Consider the following 12,183-nt stretch of genomic DNA (forward strand, 5'->3'; position numbering starts at 1 on the left):
GTAAAAAATACTCTACATCCCAAAACCATTACACACATTTCAATAGATAATTGATTTAAACTCCACATTTCTTTATGTATTACTTATATGTATTAGCATAATAATAATAATAATAAATGTTTTATTAAAATATTACAAATAACTTTTGAACTATAGAAAATATTTAAAAAAAAATCATCAAATGTATTCTGTAAACCCAACTATTCCCTGTTATTTAAGTGATAACCCAACTTAAATTTATGTTAATAAAATGAACACATATTTTTTCACGTGTCATACTGTACATGTCATGCTGTTGCATAACTACGTGTGCTATTGTGCATCGTTCTCCTTCTCTCTCTTGATCCCTTCCTCTGTCTTGTATCTGTGGCATGTTTTTTTTTATTTCTGTTGTTTAATTTTGTCAACCCCATGACCAATATAAATAATAGGTTTATTTTTTGTTGTTTGTTTGTTTTTTACAAAATCCCTGTTGTTTCCCTTTTCCCATACATCTACAGTCACATTAAGATTATCTTAACAATACAGCCAGATTAGTTTGTAAGGTAGCCTACACAAATTGGACACCATGGTAAAATGTATAACATAAGGTGCAATAAAAAAGATTTAAGTGTACTGAATACTGCGCTGAGTGAGCAGGTTATGGCACAAGATAAACAGAGAGATATATAAAAGAAAAAAGTAATTTCAGTCTTTTAATATTGAGAAAACTTAATCTCTACACATAAAGCACACATATTTAATTAGTTCATTAGTAAATTAATAGGAGCTACTAACCGTAATGCAAACCATACAACGTTTTCATAACTTCAAACTGTGTTTAAAAATATTGCTAACACTTATTATTAACCCTTATGGCATCTCCACAAGGAGGTTTGGTTAGATTTATAAAACATTTCTTTACCAATATGGCATTTTTAGCAAAATTATGACTTACTCAAATGTGCAAAACTGTCAGAATGTTTTGATAAACTGTACATTTACCATTTATGTTTTTAAATACATAAGGGACAAAATGTTTAACAAGTTTGTTCAAAAGTGCAAGGTTTATGAACGTGTATCAATAGGACATTTTCTATAAATACCTGCTTTAATTGTTTTAAGTGCTTCATTTTAATAAGTAATACATAATAAAAATACTGTATAAATTAAAGTCTTAAAAAATTAAAAGATTTTGCTTTGGTTACTATTCAGCAGACAAAAATTCTAGTTTTGTAAACTTGGCTATTGCAGTGTGTGTCAGAGAGGAAGGACACTGGAGTACTTGGTCAGTTTAAATAGTTTTTACTTTCAAACGCCTTCATACACACAATTTAAGGCAAATATATAAGACTCATGTTGTTACAAAATATTATGAGTAAAAATGTTATACGGAAAACCTTATAAAAAGCTTACATAACAATGTTATTTAATAACAATATTAAGATTATATGATATTTGGATGTGTTGTCATGATCCCTTATCTTTGGAAACTGTTGGCTTCACAACAGTTTATAATATATGTTATAATATATAACACAACATGCTATAATATGTTACCAAAACATGTTTTTTTAATAGTATGAAGATAAAGTATAATACAATTTAAAAACAACTTAAAGTTATGGATTTAAATCTTAAAAGGATCCTTAAATTGAGCACAGTCAAATAGAAATAGGAAGATGGGAAATAAACATTGTTTCAGTGGTCTTTAGTTTTAAACATGTTTACTTTTTTGTCTCTGGGTACACATACAACTGTTTTAATTAAATACCATCAAATTAAGTGACTTCGGATTTCTGAAGAGTAATGTTAACAGGTTATACTGTTTATGTAGGAGAAGGTTTTTATTATATAAGATCAATTTGAAGACAGTATCCTTCTAAAAAATGCTTTATTAGTAAAATGTCCTTTTAATACAACCAGATCACAGCAGTATTAGAATATGTCATTTCTCATTTTAATTTTTTTAATAGAGCTACAGCACTTACAACAGTAACAAAATATACAATATTAGAATATAAGATACTGTATATGAAATTGCTGTCAGAAATGATGTGCGTTCTGATGACCTCTTCCGTTTATTTATGCAAAAAAATCTATACTATGAAATGTATCATTATTCTTCTTACTGTCTATATGAAATGGGAAGAATTAAGAGTTGTTTCAAAGTGACACATATAAAGCTTGCAGTGTGTAAGTGAACAAAAATCTATAATCTTTTTAATTTAGAATCTGTGTGAAGTTACCATTCTGTTTCAAACATGTATCACATAATATAATATATAATATAATATAAATATATATATATACCGATCTTTAGTACATCTGTAAGTAATCACTTTTGTCACATGAGAAATAATGCAGCTTGTCTCGGCTGTGAACATTACTTTGGCAATTGTGTTCCTGACTCAGTATTTCTTATTATTGAAACCTAAAAATACACAATTTAAGGTCAAATGAATTATTGTTATAAGTTACAATAGCTTAAATATCTGTGATGAACCTGTCACATTGTCAAGAGTAAAAAAGAAAGTCAGTGCATATAAGACATGCTTTGTATTAAATACATGTGAGGCATGACTCACGTCACAGCACATAATTCCAATCCAATCTGAATTTTACAAAAGCACTTTAATGCAAATAGTAAATGTGATAACCACGTTAATCTGTGTCTTCATAAGGGTTCACCATGGGCATTTTTCGTACTGCATTCTCCCTTGTTTGGATAACAGTGTGTTATTTCTCCAGCACGTCATCTGTTCAACACAAAAGAAGAAGCCAATATGGCATGAGTGAATAAAAAAATTTAACACCACAAACAAAATGTTTTGCTGAAGCCACGAGTCATTGTGCAGCAGTCATCACCGCAAATACTCGTAACATTCCCACCACAACATGCCATAGTAAAGAAATTGCACATTAAAACAATGTTTATGCAAAATGTACAATGTTAGAGGCTGTCTTAGGCACTAGGAAATTAAATTCAATTTTATTTATATAGCGCTTTTCACAAATGTTCATAGTTTCAAAGCAGCTTCACATGAAATAGAAACAAACACAGAGAAAAGCAGAAAACAACAAAGCATGGCAGTTTTTAAATATAGTTTAGGAAGGAGTATTTGAAGTTACTGTACATGGAATCATTCAAATGATTTTCTTATTAAAATAATGTAATAAGTAATTTCCAAACTATATTATGAACATAGGATGGTGTACATGGAGGTATTACATTTTGTTAAAGAATAATAATAAGTAATACTCCAATTCCACACTAACGTACGGGTAGCATTTACTATAAGCTAATGTCAGTAAGCAAGCCAACACGGTGACAGCGGTCAAGGGGGGAAACTTTTTCAGAAGAGACAGAAAAAACCTGTGAGAAAACCAGACTTGGCCTGGAAATGAGTGTACAGATATTGTCAGAACAAGTGCAATAATTTTTTGGGTAAAATTATTAACAGCTAGAAAGGAAATTAAAATGGCATAATACGTACATGTTGCACCTACCATATAAACTTTTCATGTATTTTGTGCAACAAAAGTCCGATATAATTAAAGCCTTTATGTTGCTTTCCTCAAAGTATGTGGAAAAAATAGAGCGCAGTATGAAAGCACAATTTCATATATTCTGCTGATAATAAAATCAGATCTATTTTTAGCCTTTAAGCAATTCTTAAAAATGCAATATGTACATTTTATTATTAAATGCAAAATACAGTAGACGTCCACATGTGAGGCCTCCTGCACATACATACATGTTGCTTTATTTCTTGCATGCTTGATAATTCTCTTTGTAAATTTTATAATTCAATTATGTCAAGCAGGATAGCATAGGCCATGATACACAGACAGCAGCGACTTTTCGCTTTTTATTCAGAATGTATGTTCTAGGAGGACATCTAAAATGATCATTTAGAGTATAGTTCACTGCTAATTCACTGCTAGGAGAAATAAGACTAACTGGGCTGAGGTATTACAACCTGAAGCACGTCAGAACTTTGGACCTTATGCGTAGTGTTTATCAAAACACCAAAAAGTTACTTCCATCATAAATAAATACATTTATAAATTAATGAGAAAACATTTTTTGTCATTGTAAATGTTTATTTCCTTATTGAGAATTAAAACACAGTAAAATAACCTTGTGTTTATTCACATAGAGTACGAGAGTATCACTGACAAATGCAAAGGCATAGGAAAGAAGATCATATTTTTATAAAAACATAAATAAATAAACATATCTAGAAGCTTACAGATTAGAAAAATTAAACAATTAGACTCAATATACAATCCGTACACCTGGTTAAAATCTAAATCATTACAAAACAAGGCAACACAAATGTAAGCATAGCAGGCATTCAGTATTTTGAGTTTGACATGAAAACGCACAAAAATGTCATTATTTACATGCCTAGCATCTGTTACTTAGGCATGGACTCTCTTAATCTGTTGACTCTGATTCCCATCCCTCTCTGCCTCTCTCTATCTCTGTCTGCTTTTCTCTGCACTCTGTATTAGTTGTATACAAATCAACATGCATTGATCTTATACATACATTTTAGATAAATTCTTAAAATGACTTACTTTACAAGACAAGTGATTTACTTTAATGTGGTATTGCTGCTTGCTTAGAGGGTGACTGGCAAATGAAATAGAGATGAAACGTGAAAAGGCCCAAACACTAAAAAACGGAATTTCTTTGTAACAAACTAATCCGGAATGTTTTTTAAAAATTGGAAAGTCAAACCAATTTTCTTGACAATTAGAGAAAATGCAAAGGTAGTAAAAGGGGTGTAAGCATCTACACATGCTTACACACTGACGCATGTATATCAAATGTTTCTCTCTTTATTTCTCAAAAAGACATAATGTTGACGCATGTTGTAAAATGCTGTAATAAACAATTATTGTAATCATATAGCTAAATTACAAAGTACCATTGTCTTTAATTCACCACTGTTTAAATTATACGGTCAAGCGTAACACGACATGTTTTTAAACAATTAAACAATTGGTCTTACAAACAGAATCACCACTATTTCCAAATGCCATAATCACAGATCTCAATGCAAACTGTTGGAGAGCATGTAACAGCATAGACCTAAAAACAAGCACGCCTCTATCTCAGAGTCATATTGCAAACAATAAAAATAACACTGTTTCTAACTTTATGATACAGATAAAATGACTGTTGTGATTAACGGTTGTTTCAGTAATGCATTAGCATGCTTACACCACTGCTGCACCTACATTGTTTTGTGTCAAAGCAAATGATCTTTACAGCAGCACATTATTGTATCAGTGGCTGAGCAAGAATCAGACCATGTCATAATTAAAACGCTTCAATTGTACTTTTCTTAAAACTTGCAGTGCTGTGTGTTTATGCTGCCTGTTGAAGTGTAGATATTAATTTTGAGAGGAATAATTGTATTAAGTATTCCCTACTCTAATAAACCTTTAATTAGTTTATCATATCTTATTATGTGTTTATAATGTGTATTGGACATAAGCACTGTCATGTTTAAAGAACATTGCTCCATATGTTTATATAATATATGAAACACAAGTAAGTTCACGTGACACTACTAATATTGTTATTTCAAGCTAACATGATGGTTGTTGTAAAAACTAGCCAAATAACACGTGTGTTTTAAATAAATTTAAGCAGGCGTCAGTCAGGGGTCAGTCTGGCTGCTATAAAAATTCGCTGTTGAGAGTATTTCCATTTAAATACGCGAAGGTGCCACGAGTCGTGCATGGCAATATTTTAACTCTTGAAACATATTTGATGTGCCACTAGATGCATGCAACAGCACCTGCGCGCGCGTCAGCTGCGTCCCTGCAAAACTCCAAATAAGATGTCACGAGCCAGATGTAATATTATTTTTTTATTGTATATGTTTTCATTCAGTAGTTCATTCACATTGTATCACTGTCAAACGCATAATTTATATTAGTTTTAACCATGCAGTCCTCACACCTTACTCTTAAAATCCAGAATTAAATCACACGTTAAACTGATAAGGCGCGGTTGGAGCCATAAGATACAGAAAGGGTGTGCCAGACTTAGAAAAAAATCTAATAGTAAAGACTGAGCACAAAAATGATAAACATAATAACTCATTAGAATTGCAACGTGCCATTCTAACAATGAGTATGATGATAGTCCAAGAGGAGCAGAAGTAAGACATCAGAGCATCCTTCTATTATTCGGTGTGTGTGCCCTCCGCAAATGCTTTTTGGGGTAAGGGCTTCCCATTGATAGTTATGAACAGCAAGCCCAGACCGCAAAAAGATTCGTGAAAGCCTTTAGACAGTCCGTTTTCCGTACGCTTTGAATGTGACATCTGAGTTGCAGGTTTTGTCCATAATTATTGACAGTCCGTGCTGTTGTAGCCAATGGCCAGACCGTGTGCAGTAGACTCCAATTCTAAACGTTCACGGAGAAACGCACAGAATCCGCTCCGGTGTACGACTTTCTTCGCGTCCGAGGCTTTGCACTGTCATTTCATCCGTGTTCTCGTCCTGTTTTTATGCTCATACTGTACATATTCTCCTGTTCGTGATGTGGTTAAGTAAAAAGCTGATCTACTCCTGTCAGTCGATAGATCTGTTGAAGGAGGGGAATTACTGCGCTCCAGCTCACAGTAAATAGAGAGCAGTGAAGGATTTCATTGGAGCAAACAAAAAATCGTCATTCGACCAATCCTTGCTCTTCTCACACAGGGACCCCCCTTTTTGAAAAAAGGAAAAATATAGAAAACTAATTCTCCACCGGTGTACGGAATGTTTATAATATAGCCTATATACATTTACGTTAGTTTTGGTTTAATTTTGTCAACCTGCAGTCCGTATGGCATTTCTGACTATGGAAGTAAAATTTAACGCGGTTTGGTTGTTTATCGGGTATTACACAAATAATTAAAACCGATAACATATGCGTTTAAAACATTGTAATGAGCCGTCGAAGTATAAAATGCATTAATCCAATTCAAATAATCACCACCACGACCAATAAACAGCAAAATTATTCAAGTGAATACTTACCAAAATAAGTTCCTCAATATCCTTTGTCTGTGCATAAGTCTGATAAAGATTTAAAGTCACCTAGCACCAAAGCTAAAGATTTGCGGTCACCTCCTTTCTTGTCTCATAAAATAATGAACATCGTTCTCTGGCTATATTTGGATACCCCACACAACTCACGCATACGCGCGCGCAGACAAACACACACAGCCATATAAACCCGTCCCCAAAGAAGCACACAAGCTTACACACACTCTCTCACACACACTCACAAACAAAGACACACACACACACACACACACATCATTCTTTCTGTTTTGCACGCGCGCACGCACACACACAAACTCTAAAAGATCCCTACAGTATGTCGCTTTTCTCTCATTACCCCAGAATCCCAAGGTCAGGACTAAGAGTAACTAGGAGAACAGCAAGACCCTAACATCTAAGTCTTATCTTCACAAATAGTTCCCTCATTGAGATATGATGAGGTTGTGGTTTCATTTGTGGAAGTCTCCAGTCAGTCACGATTCCCTCCATCTGTCTCCGGCACCCAGCGCTTTGCCCCTATTGACGCAGCCGACGCGCATTACTCACTTTAGCAGTCACGACTCGCCAATCTGTGCTGTTTCCGATGAAACCGCACACCAAAAATGAATTACCAACGAACACTGGGTTTTTACCAACTTTATACGTTTGGCAAATATGAAGAATTGATTGGTACTTCAAGCAATGAACATAAACCATGTGTGTAACCAAAATAGAGCTAGATGTGGTTTCACGAAGACCACGCGTTTGGATTTATAAACAAACCAATTGTTTACACATTTACGCGATGTTCACGTGCTTACACTGATACAAAAATTAGTAATTTTCACAGCAAAAATTTAAGGATCATTAATGTCACAATTGACGTCGTGATCTTGGTTTCTCAGAAGTTCTTGTTAGAGGGTTATGTACGTTACCAATCTAATCTTATGATCTCCATGCAGGGAAATTAATAATTTAACGTATGTATACTGAATTATATACTGAATATACTGAATTATTAAGGAAATGACCAGATGCACAAAAGCAGTCTTCAGTGTTTTACTCTAAAGAGTAAAAAAGCACAAGCACATTATCCACACGATAGAGGTCATGGAGGTGCAGTTTATTTCATTGGTAGCCATACTACAATGATTAACTGCTCTTGAAAGAATCCGGTTTATTTATCCGCGTTTAAGTACTGGATACATCCTTGGTTTGGAGGTTTGCTGCAAGTCTATGAATTTCAGCACCGTTCATAGTGGACAGCTCCTTTAAAAATATATCCTTCGTGTAACATCAGTCCCGATTACAATGTCTGTAAAGATGCATATTGTATTTATAACGTTACACAGCGAGTTTATCAATGGCCACCTATGTTTTTATATTTGGGAGTTTCCGAGAAAATGATGGAAAATGCTCAATAGCGCCGACATGCCAATGTGATCCCCACCATTTTCATTCACTGAATGCAGACAGGGTGATTCCCTGACAGCAAGGAAACGACTGTTTGACTTAGACGTGGTACATAACTAAACGTTTGCGTAGAAATGACAATAGAGAATCGTTCAGTAAAAATGTTTTTTTTTATTTGTATACAAGCGGTCGAGGTCACCAGGAGAGCGACAGGTCTTGCGGACGCTTACCGATGGAGGGAGCCCGTGATGAGAGATATGCATGTGTCAGTAGTCAACGAAACGGTGAATTCAATAACACGTAAGGAAATATTGAAGGGCACAAAAAGAGTACATAACGTCTCGTCCTGGTGTGTTTTTGTACCTCGGAACGAAGGCTGCATATGAGGGTGATACCCCCGTCTATTTCTGGATCAAGCTGTTGCTATTTTTAGAGCACTTGGAGAAAAAAGGCACTCACAAATGCTGCTCAGAGGAATTGTACGTGATCGCCGTGACATGCGCGTTCACGTCTACTCTCTAACGCGGTTTGCATAAAGGATCGTGACGCTCGGGTATGGAGACATCGCATGCTTCAAAACGATTAATCGTGCAATCGGACAAATAGTTCTACGTTGATTCAAATTGATATGTGTGGATTCTTTTTCTTTTAATTTTTTTGATAGACCAACTGATTAGTAGGCTATACGCACCACTTAACTGCAAACGATACTATAACTATAACAATAACATAAGAACTAATGTTATACAGTTACAAATAAATAAACATATCTTTATATCTTCCTTTCCCAGAGCTGCGTCAGTTGCGCTGACGTCACGTTCATATTCTCCTCCTTGTCTCCATGTTTTAATGAAATATATCACTGATTCATTTGGTGACTGCCGTAAACGATAAGGCTTCATTGAAACAAACGTAAACAACAAAAAACACTAAAAGATTCTAATTTTAGCATAGCCCTGCCTACTCAAAGTCACGTAATAAATAGGCTACCATACATGCAAAAAGCACCCAACTGAACTAATGTGATGTAAGATGTACAATCCCAGCCAGTCTAATTTATTTTGTATGGAAGGCCGTATTATTATATAAGTCCCAGAGTAGACATCCGTCTAATGACAATAATGTTACAAGAGTCCATCCGTCTTCTACAGAAATCCTACACTTGACCCATGGATATTTTAAGTATTAATTAATCATAAATCCCCTTCATTCAATCAAGCTCATCACCCAGTCAGACAGGTTCTTCTGAAGATGCATGCATTTTGTAAATTGACAAATCCAGGACTTTTGTTTGGAAAGCAGCGCCATGCAACACCATAGAACCCTACAGCAACGTTTAGGCCTCAGTTCGTGTTTACGTAAAGCTTACGACCAAGCAAGTGAAGTGTAAACAAACTGTAAATAAATAAGTGTAAATAAAACATAACGGCAACACAACGTAATGATCTGCAAGATGATAACAAATGCATCAGAGTTGTTGCTACGTAATTGGTTAGTGTTAAATGTAGTTGAACGAGTGCGCTCGAAGGCCCCCCATGTAGGATTTAAATGTCGCTGTCCAAGGTACTGGTTGCACCATTTCTAAAGCCGCTGATCGAGCTTTTATTAAAAAGAAAGAGTGCATTGCTGGGTGCAGTAGCACAAACTTGAGATCAAGTTTGAATCCAGAAATTATCTAAAGAAATGATTCGTTTGCATACAATATTTGCTACAGTTAGTGACAGTGGTTCGCGTGTTTCTGTTTTGAGGTGTTAAATAGAACGCAGCTTGTTTCCTAAATGATCTGTTTGTTTTTATTTAGCCTTTTTTTTAAACAAAAGACTATTGCAGCTTCGAAAATTGTATAGATATGTCAGTGCGATTTATAAATGTTACAACAGCGCGAATCGTGACCACTGGCGACTCTGGGAACAGCACGCATTGAGAACATCGTAGTAGTGAATTCAAAGTTTCTTGTGTTTGTTGGGGCGCAACATCCAAAATCAATTCATCTGTTTTTATTACTATTACGCAGTCAAGTATGCGCCATGAATAAGGCGAACATAAGATAAATCAAACAGAAAAGGAGAAATTAAACTATATATCTGACTCTTATCGACTTAATATTCGTGCACACGTATAAATAAAGAGTTATATTTAGCCTCAGTGCAGTGTGAACTGTAAATGGCGTTAAAACTTAAATCACAAGCAATCAAAGTTTGCAGAGCTACAGTAGTTCTCTTTTCCCACTGAACACTTTATAACAGATCAAAAGTCTATAAACCAAGCTAAAGTTCAAAACTGAAGCAAAAAATAAATAAAAAATCACTCACCTCATATATCTTCTTGGTCATTGTGTCGCAGGTATAAAGCTTGTTGGCATAATATGTGGAAGACGGAGTACAGACAAGCGTTTGCATTTGAACCATATAGTGCTCACTGCATGCGTGCATGAGCTCCCTCGCCTTTTTGAATAGACAGAAATACCCAGAGAAAGTGAGGGCGTCCCTATATATTTTGGGGTTGGGGGAGTTGATTACTATGCGTAGAAGTTAATGGACGAGTGCCATCCCACAAACTTGTTTTTTTCATATGGTACGTGGACATGATGTTCCGCATAGAAGAAACATCTTCACATTTACGGTAAGAATTCACGTTGATAAAGACAAATCTAGCCTAATTGGAAATTATTGCTTTACCCAAATTAACTTACTGTAGTGTTTAGTGTGCAAAACATATGTATCTTACTATGCGTATTTAAATGTTATTTTATATACATTTTGTCTGTTGTACCAAGGCAGCTTAGATACAGCAGTGTCATTTTTGCTGGTGGAGAGCACAGCTTTCCCCGCCACCAGCCTATCACTGTGCTATTGACCTGCATTGACGTCATTGCGTCATTAGGTTTCCCTGGGAAACGCAGAAATTTAAAAATAGTATCAAATTAATTTAGCTGACAAAGAGAGGGGCGGGGCTCTTGGTAAGAAGGCTTTGATTGGGTGGGTGGGGATGTGGGCTGTCCTAAACTATGGCACTGAACTAGACTTGGTTTTACTACTGGCAAGTAAAATCTATTGAGAGGTGATTTTTAAAGTCTAGTCTAGATTTCTAAAGATAGTCAATGTGGTTCTAGAAACAAGATCTGCAAAGATATATTAAAATCACACTAAACCGTTTTGGGTGTTTTATGATTTTGAATAATGCCCATAACTAACCAACCAAAATGTTTTTGATTCAGGGTTTCAGGCGCGGTCTTTTCTATAACAGTCTGATATCACAGCCTCACTTATTATCATTGTACAACTGAGATTATAACTGACTAAAGTCTACATTCTCATCATAAATAAACATAATATGATTAAAATGTCCCTATTTAGTTATATCAGTACATTATACCTAAAATATCTTGTGTATTCCTGTGTGACCATTGTCAAGGCACGTTTGCAGACGCAGCACAGCCACCTTGTGGTCAAATTTGTTATGGCACTACATTTCATTTAACAAAGCTTTTAAAGGGATGGTTCACCCAAAAATTAAAATTCTGAAAATTAATTTACTCAATCTCATGTAACACAAAGGAAGATATTTTGAGAAATGTTTGTAAACAAACCGTTTATGGACCCCATTCACTACAATAGTAGGAAAAATCCTATAAAAATAAATTGGGTCCACGAATGTTTGGTCACAAAAATTTCTCAAAATATCTTCTTTTGTGTTCATCAGAACAAAGAAATTTATAGAGGTTTGTAATAACAT

General features: G+C 34.9%; 2 long non-coding RNA genes across 2 annotated transcripts; both read right to left on the minus strand.

Moving 5' to 3' along the window:
• Nucleotides 1-500: 500 nt before the first annotated feature.
• Nucleotides 501-10,958, minus strand: LOC129447552 (uncharacterized). Its single transcript, XR_008645482.2, has 2 exons — nt 10,761-10,958; nt 501-2,738 (listed from the first exon to the last, which is right to left on the minus strand). It is a non-coding gene; the product is annotated as an uncharacterized lncRNA (long non-coding RNA).
• Nucleotides 5,858-8,050, minus strand: LOC129447559 (uncharacterized). Its single transcript, XR_008645486.2, has 2 exons — nt 7,030-8,050; nt 5,858-6,716 (listed from the first exon to the last, which is right to left on the minus strand). It is a non-coding gene; the product is annotated as an uncharacterized lncRNA (long non-coding RNA).
• Nucleotides 10,959-12,183: the final 1,225 nt, after the last annotated feature.

Source organism: Misgurnus anguillicaudatus, chromosome 21, assembly GCF_027580225.2.
Source record: "Misgurnus anguillicaudatus chromosome 21, ASM2758022v2, whole genome shotgun sequence".
NCBI lineage: Eukaryota > Metazoa > Chordata > Actinopteri > Cypriniformes > Cobitidae > Misgurnus > Misgurnus anguillicaudatus.